The 13,823-nt window shown below is 52.2% G+C and overlaps 1 long non-coding RNA gene across 1 annotated transcript in view; it reads left to right on the top strand.

Annotated features, from left to right (window-relative positions):
- Window positions 1-13,823, top strand: part of LOC123801247 (uncharacterized) — a 245,616-nt gene that overhangs the window by 175,323 nt on the left and 56,470 nt on the right. The gene's annotated exons all lie outside the window — the stretch shown is intronic.

Raw genomic sequence — 13,823 nt, 5'->3', positions numbered from 1 at the left:
ACCAGCATGTGGAGTGAGGGCAGGTTTTTCACACGGTCTGTGTCCCTTCACGGAAACTGGCTCCCTGTGTCTGAACTCCAGCTGGCTGGTCTTTGTTGGGACCCCAGGACACCATGCAGTTACAGTAGTCCAAAATGGTGCTTGTTCCTCTGTGGTTTAGAACCTTTTTTGAGCAGTGACTTCTTCACAAACATCATTTTATTACGATTGGCTATTTTTGGCACTAGAGATAGCCCGTCTTTGAGCTTTTGTCGGCAGTTTCCACTGTGAAGGTGGTGGAAGTTGGAACGTTGGTTCCTTGCTGTACGTGGCTCACAGTGTGAGCGGCTCAGCTCTCTGCTGCTGTCCTGTGTCTCGTAACATTAGTGTACAGTTTCTGTATAATAGAGATTAGGTAACACATCGTGGCAGCTTTCCATGAAGGAGATGTAAACTGGATGTGTTTCCCGAGCCGTGAGGGGATTGGGAGATACTTCGTTCTTGGCCGGTCAGGCTTCCTTGTCTTCATGGTCACTGCAGTCGCTTTATCACCATGCCATTTGGGAAAGCCATGAGCTTCACAGGTCCTCCTGTATTCGGGCTACTCAGCAGGCTGGGGTTCTGATCCCGAGCTCCACTGTCGCACGGCATTTATCCCGTGTCCGTCGGGAGACAGCCTATTCCAATGCTAAAAATAATGAGAAGTTTCAAGAATGAATTGATTTTGCCGTCAAGCGGTGGTACTTCCTCTGCAAAGTTTGACATTAACGACGGAGCCAGGAAACTTCAAGTGGAGCATGTGGCGGCCTTTGATTTTTGAGAGACGTTATACCCCTACTTGACAGAATGAAAAATGTGAAATAATTTGTATATAAGGATTGGGGTGGAAAGCTGTGAAGTATTTTCCGTACATTTCGTGGAGCGGGCTCCTACGTGTTTGCAGATATGCGCTGTGGTATTCACGGAGGGCATACGTGTTACTGACTCTGGTTATCGCTGGGTCCCTGCCCGTGAGAGGCTGGTCAGTGTTCAGCAGTGAGAGTGGGGGTGGGAAGCCGCGGTTTCTGTGCTGTGAGTGCTCCCACCACTCGTTGCTGAGTGTGGTCCGGGAGGCGTTCTCGGCCCCCTGCCCTCATGAGCGGGGAGGAGCTGGCTCAGCTGCACCTGTACCCCTCAGGCTCCTGCCTTTGCTTCCACGCGTCCTGTCCGAGGTGTTCATCTGGGGGATACAGTCTGTGCGCGCTCTCCCTGTGGGGCCCACTGTTCAGTTGTGTATTGGCTAAATAAAATCTTGGATTGAAGTTGAATGTTTGTGACAGGGTATTTAGTTTAAAAAATCTGTGTAGGTTGAGCAAATATTTTTTATCATTTCTGTCTGAATGTACAGTCTAAATGCACTATTACATAAGGTTTTGGAAACTTAATTACACATTATTGAACTCCTCAGTGAGCATGGCTGTTGAAATATGGACACCCACCGGGGCCATTTGCAGATGGAGTTCAAAATGGCAGAGGGAGCATAATTGTTGAAATAGCGGGGGCGATTGTGTTTGGTCCATCCAAGTCCCCTGTTTCTTCAGAGCTGAGGTTTTAAAAAAGCTTTTAATTTCATGATGGGCACATACAGGAAAATCAGTGAATGAGTTTGCATTTTTTGCCACAGCCCTGTCTCAAGAGGACCGGGTTCCCAATCCCCGGGGGCAGAGGAGGCTGGTGGAGGGTGGGTATAGTTTCACACCCAGATGTGTGATTCCCGGAGCTCTGCACACGGCCGTGTCACCCATAGTTGTATTTGAGCTCTACAGGCACAGTGGACATCACACTGTATTTCTACGGTGTCCCTGGTGTAAAAGGCTGTTTCGTGTTGATTTGGGTGAGTCCTTTGACTTCCTTGCACGATAGGGAATGTCTTCCCATTTTGCAGATGGGCAAGTAGATCCAAATGTAGGTGTGACTTTTCTGTGTTTTCGCACAACTGCTCAGTACTTAGCTGGGACACAAATACATGCATTCACTCTATGTCAGTACATGACACCACATGACCCTTAACAAGCCCTTACCGACCCAGGTGTGACAGACAGGTGGTATGCGCCATGGGTGCTGGTGAGGGGCCACCAGCTCGGCCTCTGGAGCTTAGGGCCAGAGGGGCAAGTGCTCCAGATGGCTTTGGTGCCAGAAAGATGTCCAGTTAAGTGGGACATTTACCCCCATGGCATGCTGAATAGTTTTCAACATATCAGATGAATGACATTTGAGCGGACTCGGTTAAGGGTGAAATGTCACTTCTGTCAAAGACCAATATTTCAGGTAAGTTTCATTTATCCAGATACTGAAATTACTTATAAAAGCTTTCTGAGGTGTGCAGGTGGGATGCCTTGTGCTGTGGCTCAGAGTGGGGATGGCAGGGGCGGCCATCCGGAAGGCGAAGGGGGCAGAGGAGAAGCCGGGAAGACGCCGTCCGTGCTCAGCCTGTGTCTCCGTGGCCCAGTGACGAATGGTTCCGTCCCTGTCTGCCAGCTGGGGACAGAAACAAATCCTCATCTGCTGGAAAGGGCTTTATTTCATAAACCAACTTTATGACTTTATTAGAAACTGAGTCGTGCTATTTAATTACTGCCAGAATGAAAGGTTATGGATCAATAGTTTTAAGGCCAAAATGGTTTTTTTTTTTTTTTTTTTTTTTGGTCCACGTGGCTTATTCCTAACCCCGAGGGCGTACTTCTCACCTAGCTGGCATCTCTGTGCTGAGTAGAGAAATGTCAGCCCTTTGGGAAGGTGAGATGAAGTGGAGTTCCAGCCCTGTTCACCCTGGGAGCAGGGCGCTTCTGTGCAGAGCAAGTGAATATATTTACTGCCTGAGGTTTGTGGTTTGGTGGCAGTTTCATGAGGAGACATACAGTTCTGTGGCTTGAGGCTGAACGTGGTTTGGATGTGTCTCCACTGGCTGTTTCATGACTGAACCTGGCATCTGAGCCCACCTGTTTTCATGACCTCCGCCCCTACCGAATTCCCAGAGCTGCCCTGTGTGGTGCCGACCTGGGGGGGTTGTGAGGTCTTTACCCCCTAATGCCAGGGACACCTGAACTTACTCCTCACTGGGAATGCCCAACTTGTGTGCTGGTTTTCGCTCTGGGGAGGTTGGGAGCTTGGATTTCTGTCCACCTGCTCGTCCTCGCGGTGCTGGGCGTGGCTGAGCGCTGATCCCAGGACTGCATTCCAGGGGAGCAGAAGGGACTGCAGGTGACGAGTGAGGCCACCACGTTCACGGCGCTCGGCGTGTTTTGAGAGCCCCGGAAAGACACACAGGGAAGTCTGCCACTCCATCTCAGCCCTGGGGCTCCAGGGTGTGTCCCCGAGCGCATCCCGGCCCCACGTCCCCTGTGTTCTTGGAGCAGGGTCCTGGAGATGTCGTCCGCCTCCAAGGAAGCTCATTCCCGAAGCATGAACATTGCCGGGGTTCCAGGGTGATCGTGTGACTGAGGGTGAAGTTCCATATCTATCTACCATCTGTCTGTCATCTGTCCACCCCTGTCCACCGCTCTGTCCGCGGCTCTATCCGTGCATCCGTCTGCCCACTGGATGCCCCCACTCCCCAGAGTGTGGCCTGCCTGCTCCCCTGCACTTCTGCTTTGCGGCGTGTTCCCTACCCCCTTCGTTCTCTGCCTCAGTTTCTCACTGATTAGTTTGTTGCTGTCATGCAACAATGAATAATAGTAGGGCTTGTAATTTTGTAAGTGACCTAAAATTCTTTCCAGTGTGAGACGGGATACACCTGCATATGTACAGACATGAAACCGATGGGCTGTTATCAATCTAGGGTTGATCATTAAATCCAGCCTAAACCTCGTTAGCAGCCAGAACTGAAGAGGAAAGGTCTTAAGTGAACCTCGTGTTATTGTTCCTGTGCCGAGTGCCAATTGTTGGCGTGGTGACGGTGGTGACGCCGTGGGGATTTGGTTCCAGGAGCCAGGGATTGAAAAGCTGGGTCACGATCGGGGTTAACCCGGGTGATGCGAGGGTAAGCACCCTCCCCTGGGCTTGTGTCACCTGAAGAACAGGGCAGTGCTCTCTGTCTTCTGCTGGCCTGGAAGGGACCCGTCCTTCTTGGTCTGTCTCATTGGGCACAGGAGGGTGTGAGGTGCCCAAAGTTTGTGGGGCTGCTAGCATTTCCTCCTTCTGAGTAAACCGTACTGAGCCCTGTGTGCAGGTGTGTTCACCAGGGAATGGCTGGAAGTTTTGCTGGTTTCCCCATGAGGAAGACTCAGTCAGGTTTGGACATGCACCTTCTTTCCCAGACTCGACTGCAGACATGCAGTTCTGAGCACGCAAGCAGGAGGCAGAGGGAGCGGGGCAGTGCAGGCACCCCCGAGTCCCAGTGTGCTCCTAGGTAGCTTCAGGGACCCTTGTCTTAGTTGTTTCTGGCTTCGATGGGAGTTCTCACACTTCTGGAGGCTTGAAGTCCGTGGTCAGGACCTTGGAGGATCCGTGTCCTGGGGAGGCCGGAAGTCCGTGGTCAGGGCCTTGGAGGATCCGCGTCCTGGGGAGGCCGGAAGTCCGTGGTCAGGGCCTTGGAGGATCCGCGTCCTGGGGAGGCCGGAAGTCCGTGGGCAGGGCCTTGGAGGATCCGCGTCCTGGGGAGGCCGGAAGTCCGTGGGCAGGGCCTTGGAGGATCCGCGTCCTGGGGAGGCCGGAAGTCCGTGGGCAGGGCCTTGGAGGATCCGCGTCCTGGGGAGGCCGGAAGTCCGTGGTCAGGACCTTGGAGGATCTGTGTCCTGGGGAGGCCTTGCAGAGCCTGCCTTCTCGCCTGCAGAGAGCAGGGAGGTGATCTCTCTCGTGCCTCTTTCCTGAGGGCCCCTCTCTCACGACTGAGTCACCTCCCAAAGACCCCCATCCTGATCCCGCTGCCTTGAGGGGTGGGCTTCAACATGGGAGCTTTTTGGGGTGGCACAGATGACGAGTGTGTAGCCCCCCTGCTCTGAGCTCCTGCAGACTTAACCAGGTATGCTCTTCTCCCTGGAAGATGTTAATTCTGATATTTACAGCCTCGGACAGTGGAGTGGGTCATTGGTTGTAGATGTCTTTCCAAGGAGAAGAAGCCCAGTTCCAGGTGAGAGCAGCTTTCTTGGGGGTGAGCTGGGCTGACCGTGTGCAGAATTCTCTGCCCCTCACCGTGAGGAGGGTCTGTTTCCCGACCGCTTGAGTCTGGGCCAGCCATGGCTCTGGGACGTGCTTTGACCTGTAGAACGAGGTGGAAATGATACTGTCCTAATTCTGAGCGAGGCCTTCCAATGTGGCTGTTTACAGGAGCCTGGGGGGGGGGGTGCCTCCTAGGGGATGAACGATCACGGGCAGAGAAGCCATCCATGCTGGGCACATGCACAAAGGCCCTTGGGATCTTCCCGCTGCTCGCACTGGCTGCTGTGCGGGGCCCAGCCAGGACCAGCCAGACTGCTGCCCACAGAAGGACAAGCGGACGATGCTGGTGGTTCTGAGCCACGCGTTTGGGCTGATTGGCGGTGTATTGGTTTATGTGGGGGGGTTCGTAGTGGCCATTGCCAAGAAGGGAAGATTGCTATTCGCTGGGTTTCTCCTGTGTGCCAGACGCCATGCCACTAGTGGTTTTGGCATCCTCGTGAGGACCTGAACTACTACTACTATTGTTTAAGATTTCATTTATTAATTTGAGAGAGAGCGCACAAGCAGGGGGAGCAGCAGGCGGAGGGAGACATTGACTCCCCGCTGAGCAGGGAGCCCAATGCGGGATTTGATCCCAGGACCCTGAGATCATGACCTGAGCCAAAGGCAGACGCTTCACCGACTGAGCCACCCAGGCGCCCCAAGGACCTGAACTTCTGAGCCAATTCCCATGTTAGGAAAGTGTGTTTCCCCAGGAAACCTTATTCCTTACCCCGACTCTTTGTCTTCATCACTGTCCTGGGACAGCACCTACAAGGTCCATCTGTTCTCCTATGAAGTAACTGATCAAAACCGAGTGAATCCAGATGGAACGGCCGTGTGACTGTCCCGACTCAGAGACCTCTCCCTGTGGATTCGAATGTGCAGAACCCAGTCCTTAGGTCACTTTTCTCTCTGAAGCTCTGCGTGACGAGTGGAGCTAACAAGACGTGTTTGATGCTGCTGGTTGGGAGCCGTGCACTTGAAATCCAAATGAATTCTCTCCAGTGTCCCGGTCTCTCCAGATTTTAAATCTCAGTCTCTGACTTGTGCAGCTATTGTGTGTGTGTTGTATAAGTTCAAAAATTTTGATTTAAGGTTCCTGTTTAATTTTAAAGATTTTTATTTTTTTTGGGGGGGGGCAGAGGGAGAGGGAGAAGTAGGCACCAGGCTGAGCACGGAGCCCAACGCGGGGCTCGATGTCATGACCCTGAGATCATGACCTGAGCCAAATGTTTTAAAATGTGCCTCTGTCTTTTGGGTATAGTTAGTTAAGGTTTCTTAAAATTTAGAGGGTTGGTGCTTTTTTGTCAGGCTTCAGTGGAAAGGAGGGTTTATGGAGTTGTCTGGTCCTCCTGTGCTGCTCCATGAGCCTGCACAACAGCCCGCATCAGCTCTTGCCCGTCTCATCATTCCTTGGGAAGGACGGTGCGTTAGGCTTCATGGTGTCTCCATGTCCACTTTTGCCCGGGAGGCGGGGGTCTTGAACAGGGGTCCCTACAGTCTATTCTCTGGACAAAGAACTACCCTAATACCTTGCGGATAAACTGTCAGTTGCTGTAGATTTGTTTTCAGGAAGACAATTATGTTCACCCACATGGTTGTTTGGTGTATAAGTTCTTAACTAAAGAAGTATTACTCCATCCTTTTTGTTTATAGCTGTTTAGATATACAGGTATTTGGGTTATCACTAAGCATCCTTGAATTGAACAGACAATGATAACGGTGTATTTTATGAGTTAATGAAAATATCAAAGCATATTATTTTACAAAATACCCTCGAATCTATCTATAGACAGCTCTCTAGAAGCCAGATTTTGAGAGTAAAAAATCTTCACATGTAAAAACGCACCATTGATATGAAATTGATACAGTTTGATACTGTAATTAAAGTTGGCTCGCCGCATTAGCGGAAAGTTGTCCAACGATCCTGCGTAAGATGGCAGAGTGCGGCGGGGGGGTGGGGCGGTGTTGGATGCAGCCTGCGACATGGCCCCAGGAGCAGCCCTGAGTGTATTTCACAGTTTTCTGCCTTCCGTGAAGAACGGGGGGCCTGCCAGGGTGGAGCGGGGCAGAGAGGGGAGCCCGCTGAGCCCAGCCTGCCCATGAGCAGCTGGGGAAACGCAGGTCCCTGCACCAACGTGGCCCTGGGCTCCCTGAGGAGGGAGGCAGTGTGACAGTGGGGAGCGTGAGGCCTGGAGAGGGTGTGGGGTAGAGCAGGTGCCTGTGGGGTGAGGGCATGCGGGTCTGCCCCTCCCAGCGACTGCCCAGTGTCTCCTGTGCCACGGTCTGTGGTTTGTCCATAACTCTTCCTTCCCTTTGCTAAGACGTGTCTTACACTCAAAGTGTCTTTGAGCTTGGGTAGCCATTTCAGTAGCCTCCTCCATCCCATGTCTGTAGCTGGCCTGGGGTGGGGGGCCCAAGCCCACCCCCAGCTCAGGGATTCTCAGGAAGACTCCCAGGACCCAGCATGCAGTTGTGCTGAGATATACTGCAGTGAAAGCAGGCAATGGGAGAGGGCAGAGGACATGCACAGGGGAGGCAGGCCAGCTTCCTGGCCCCTCCCGCTCGGTCACGCAGGACACGCTGTGTTCCCCTGCAAGCGATTGTAGGAGAGCTGCTGAGCATCGTCCCCGGGAGGCTGTAGGGACCAGCACCTGGGGTTTTTATGGGGAGCAGGTCTCACACGCACCCTCTGCCTGGCTCATGCAGACATGTGGACTCCCCAGAAGAAAGCAGGCGCTTGGCACGAATGGTGTCATTGGTGCTAACAGTTTAAGCATAAAAAGCCCGCTTGTCAGTCAGGGAATGGCCTTGGGCAGGTCTCCTCCTGCCTTGTACTGTTAGGTGGCTTTGAGTTTGTGCAGCTGTCGCCAGGCCATCCCCAGCGCCTCGAGAGGGAGCCGTGCTGTGGATGCCATGCCCTGGAAGTAAGTGCATCCTCACCTCCCCTGCGGCCAGCCTCCGCTCTCCCTCCGAGGCTCTGCCGGCTCTGAGTGGGCAGTGAGAGGTCCGCGGGGCGACAGCGGCCAGAGGCATGTAGGCCTTCCCTTGGTTCAGGTCAGGCACACCTGCGTCAGGGCTGCCCTTCCAAGTCCGGGTCTGCTGTGGGCGCCAGGGTTCATGGACACTGTAGCTGATTCGTCCAGCAGGTGATTGCTGATGGCCAGCGTGTGTCCTGTTCTCAGTGTTAACTGGATGTGTCTTGGTGGAAGTGGGAGAGGCTGTATCAGAGCTGCCAGCCAGATGCCACTTTAGACCAGAAGCCAGCTCTGCCCTCTGCCCTGCTCGCAGCACCTGCTGTGTCCTCAGAGAGGCTTTCAGTAAAGTTAGAGGCACGTCCTGAGCTCCTGCTGGGAGCGGATCCTGAAGGCTTCTCAAGTAATGCTGAATTTCTGGTTCTGAGATTGAAGACCGTTTTAATATTCGCCTGGAAAACATATTTCATTTTATTAGTTTTTACTGAAGTATTGTTGACACAGTATCATCAGTTTCAGGTATAGAACAGGAAGGTTGACAATTCTGTACATTACGACATGCTCACCACAATAAATGTCATCACCATTTGTCGCATACAATATTATTACAGCATTACTGACTGTTCCCTATGCTGTGCTTTTCAGCCCTGTGACTTTTTTATTCTGTAACTGGTGATTGCCAGAGCGGAGGGGGCGTGGGAATGGACAAACAGGTGAAAGGGATTCAGAGGTATAAACTTCCAGACATTTTACTGTAAAAGTACTCTGCATTAAAGGTAAAAGCTTTTTTAAAATACAAATTTATTCATCTTTGATGGAACTTATTATAGAGTTTTAAACATAAAGTTTTAAGCACTGCCCAAATATAAGGTTCAGGGTGATTTTTTGGTGTGTTTTGTGTCTGAGAACCTTTTATTATCTGCAACCACAAACCATATCTGCTAGAAGTAGTTTTAGTATGTATTTTAATATCATTGCTTTAAAGTTCAATGAAAGCATCAGATAAAGACACTGATTGATTTTTCCAATAAGGGCTTGCTTATTTAGCAGGTGCAATTTCATTGCTAAACAGGTATTCAGGTGGTACATAAATCATGCTGCACACACTTGATTTATAGCAGCCATTCTCTCAGCCGTGAGCTGGGTAATGTGCAGGAATATTAGGAACTGACACACAGATACCGAAAGAAAGAAAGTGCTTCTTGAGGGAAGCGAAGCCAGGGTCTTGGGCTGCAGAAAAGCTGGGGACCGTGTGCAGTGCCCGGAGCTGGCTTCTGGAGCAATGCTGTTTCTGCACTGAGCCGAGTGTTCCTTAACATGTCAGAATGCATTGGTCTGTAAGTGAGAAGTTGGACCCTCCATCAGAGTGCTGCACAGGTTTTATTCTTTCTGGAGGGATGTGCGGAGCCTCTGCCGGAGAAGGGCTGTGATGGCTTTGTGAGGTCCCCTGGGGTTAGGACGGCACCTGACTGATGCCGGTGACCCCCTCATACAGGGTACACAGTGCACTGTCTGTAAAAGCATTTTTAAATTGAACTGAACTGAATATGGGCTTTTATCAGATGACTGGTGCCCTGTTACTGGGGACGTAATGGAGGAGGAAAGCATAACTAATTAAGGGAAAATGTCTCAGAGAGTAGTGTTTAAAATAATTAAACAATCAAAGACTGCCAAAGGTCTCAAGTTTATTAGCTGCATGCCTGAGGAGCGTAGCAGCTGATAGCAGGCGAGCACAGCCGGTAAGTGATTTTAGGGTCAGTTCAAGCAAACATTCTCTTCCAAAGAGACCGGCAGTTATGTGCCACTCAAGTCAGGAGAAGATGCTGTTACCACTGCTCTGACTCAGTCCTCGCCCATGTGCATGAGAGTAAAGCCCAGGTCAGCTGTTGGTGACTGCATGCAGGAGTGTGTGAGCTTGGGAACGTGTGTGTGTGCAGAGAGGGGCTGACACAGTATTTCTGTACCTTGCAGTGAGTGGGGACATGTCAGAGTGTTCTCTGGCGCCAGTGTTAGTGATCTGTCCTGCACTGTCTGGTCATCATCTATGTTCTGAAGCAGAAGGACACTGATTCAGTTCCTTCCACGTGCAGCGCTTCACCAGCTATGAGCATAGAAAGACAAGGGCTCCAGTCCTCAAGGGGCGCGTGTTTTCATGGGGACCACGTTAGTGCCAGCAAACTGCTGCCTGCTGCAGATGAGCTGGCAGCCTGGCTGGAGCACGGGGGTGGAGGCCTCCTGGGTGGTTTGCAGAGCAGCAGGCTTGCAGTCACTGCTGCAGATGCAACAGCCTGGACGGGGGTGTGGACACCAGCCTGGACAGGGGAGTGGACACCAGCCTGGACAGGGATGTGGATGGGCGAACCTGCAGGTGCATTTCAGAGACCTCCGGACGTGGTCACTGCCTGTCCCTTGCAAATTGTCCTTAGTGATTTGTGAGATTCAGTGCTCTAAAGCCCTCAGCAGGTGGATTTATACGTGTATGGATCAGGACTGTCACAGGGGAGCATGACGCAGATGCCCGCATGAGTGCTGTGGACATACTTGGATTTTATGTATGGGATTGCCCTGACTCCTGTCTCTGGATGGAGGTAGGTCAGCCAGGCACAGGGAAGAATGCCATGCTGCATGTGGTGCCAGGAAGGGGTGGCTTTGCGGTGGGCCCAGGACTCTGTTACAGGCAGTCCTGAGGAGGCACCTACAGAGAGCTTGGTTAGTAGTCCTAGGTTGTCTAGGTGGTGCACAGAGCAATTCTGTGGCCTCTGTCTGAAGATGGATTAGGGTTCTCTGGAGAAACAGAACCAGCAGGATGTGAATGTGTACACATGAACACACAAACATGTATGTGCACACATATGTACACGCACACAGGTACGTGTGTGTATGCATACATGTCCATACACACCTACACAAGACACGTATACACACCTACATACAAACATATACGGTTAAAGACATACTGTACACACAGTACACACACATGCATCCCACACATGGATACACATACACACATACGTATAAACACACATACATTAAACACGTACATGTTACACACATTCACACAGGAGCAAGGGACCCTGAGCACTGTGTCACCAGGCATCTGGCTCCCATGATCATGGAGGCAGGCAGGTCCCAGGATCTGCAGGGGTAGTCCGCATGCTGGAGCACCAGGACAGCTGATGGTGTGGTCTGTCTGAAGGCAGGAGGAGAGCCAGTGTCCAGTGTGGAGGCTGTCAGGTGGAGTCCCTCTCTCTCAGTTCAACCTTCAACCGATTGGACAAGGCCCACCCTTACAGGGGAGGGCAATCGGCTTTCTCAATCACCAAGTCAGATGTTAATCTCATCTGTAAATGCCCTCACAGACTCACCCAGAACAATGTGTGACCAGATAGCTGGCCATCTAGTGGTCGAGCCCCATTGACACAGAAAATCCACCATCACAGGTCATACCTGAGTGGGAGGCTGGGGTAAGTTTACCTGACATGCTGGTGAGCCCCAGTATCTGGGCTGTGAGTGCTCCTGAGGCAGGAGTCATGGGTGAGGTCCGCAGAGCGTGGGCTAGTAGGGCCGTGGTTGGAGAAGGGAGGAGCTCACCGACCACAGACTCCTTGCTTCTGCCAACAGCGTCCTCAGGGGAAGCCAAGGGCTCTGGGAGGGGGTGTCAGCAACCCTGGGAGTCCTGCTGCCAGCGCCTACCCTGTGGAGAACCTGGAGGTCCGAGAAGCAGGGTGTGCCCAAGGATGTGGTCTCCTTCCCTTGTGGGGTCAGGCTTCACCATGTGGAGCCCCTTGGGCTCGGCTCAGAGGGATGGTGTGTTAGGCACATCTTCTGTTTTCTGTTTCTGGGACTGTGACATCTGGGAGCTTGTGTGCTCTGCAGGGCCGCCCCTTGGGGGGGCCACTTCCTAGGTCAGGAGACCCGGAGCCCGCACCCTGACCATCTCCTCCATGGGCTCTCATACCTGGGCCACATCCACCTGCCATCCTCAGCCCAGGGCCACGTGCCAGACAGTGAGGGGCAGACCCCGAGGCCAGAGCCACTTGCAGAATTCACACTGGCCATTCCCGAGGCTGCCCCACTCCCAGCCTTGCCCATTGCTCCCAAGGAAACCACAGAGAAGGCTTTGCCTGTGTTTTCCTCTCCTGACAAGCCCAGTGCTTCCCCGGGTGGCCCTGCCACACCTCCTGTGGCCGGGAACCTGTGAATGGAAACTTCTTCATCAGGATGGTTATTTCTGTGTCATGTGCTGGCCACACCTGGTTAAAACAAATCCCCGGCCAGTTTGAGACAAGCAGACTCTTGCCCCAAAACCCGGGGCCAGATGTCAGGGATCTCAGAACCCACTGATCAGCTGGTTGATGTGATCGAGTGCAAGTCAGGACAGATGTGCTCACGTGCCACGTGCTCCCAGGAATGCTCTCCAAGGGAAAACATGCTCTTTACGGATGGATGTCCGCCCTGGGAACAGGAACAAGTGAGGGTTTGTGGGAGGCTCTGCAGTGAGCACTTTCTTCCATGGATGTATCCGTCAGATGAGTCACGGTTACTGGGGCCCTGGCGTCCAGTGGGGGCATGAGAAATGCTGGTTCCCGGGTTGTGGAGTCTCCTGGATACGCAGGGAACGTGTTTGATGGAATTTGTGAACAGAATGAAGGGGCTGCGTCAGGCGCATCCTTTAATGAGTGGCCAGTTCTGAGGGACTTCACAAGCAGAGCCCTCTTGGGGGGGATCCTGTAACTCCCAGAGCATGTGCTCGCCCCTTGAGCCCCGACCTCCCATCATAGATCGAACAATGTCCATTCATGTTCTTCTCAGATGCATGAAGGAAGGGCAGAGTGTGGCGGTGAGCCCCTTGGGGAGAGCTCCATGGGGGGCACCAGGACATGAGGTCAGGGGTCAAAATTCTGTTCTCGGCAGTTCTTAGAGGTCCCCCTAGAAATAGAAGCAGAATTGAGAAAGGAAAGACGGTCTGCAGACTTGTGCTTCAGGAGCACACACGCCCTGAGTGAGGTACGTGGCGGGCGGGCTGGCAGGTATCTCTGTGACGGATTTGAATGCAGAGGGCCCTGGGACGGCATGGGGATCAGGGATGCCCTCCAGCCCCGTGCAGTCAAAAATCCACGTTTAGTGTTGGACTCCCCCAGATCTCTGCTACTCATAGCCTACTGCTGACCAGAAGCCTTACTGATCACATAAACCGTGTCAGTGCACATTTTGTACGTTACGTGCGTTATGTCCTGTGTTCTTGTGACAGAGTAAGCTAGAGAAAAGAGAATGGGATTAAGAAGATCATAAGGAACAGGGGCGCCTGGGTGGCTCAGTCGTTAAACATCTGCCTTCGGCTCAGGTCATGATCCCAGCGTTCTGGGATCAAGCCCCACATCGGGCTTCCTGATCAACGGGAAGCCTGCTCCTTCCTCTCCCACTCCCCCTGCTTGTGGTCCCTCTCTCACTGGCTGTCTCTATCTCTGTCGAGTAAATAAATAATATCTTAAAAAAAAAAAGACTCTTTTTTTTTGATTCTTCAGCTATCCCCAGGGGAAGGGTGGAGGGTATTGGGAAAGAATGGCTAGGGTGTTGTTTCCCTCCCCTGTGAGAAGATGGGGAGGAATTGATGTTTTCACTGAGTTCTTTTTTTTTTTTTTAATGTTTAGTACTTCTTTTATTTTTATTATTTTTTTTAAAGTCAAAATT

The sequence above is a fragment of the Ursus americanus genome, chromosome 27 (assembly GCF_024610735.1).
Source record: "Ursus americanus isolate L20-20 chromosome 27, mUrsAme1.1.p, whole genome shotgun sequence".
Classification (NCBI taxonomy): Eukaryota; Metazoa; Chordata; class Mammalia; order Carnivora; family Ursidae; genus Ursus; species Ursus americanus.
This window is presented reverse-complemented; position numbering and strand designations above follow the sequence as displayed.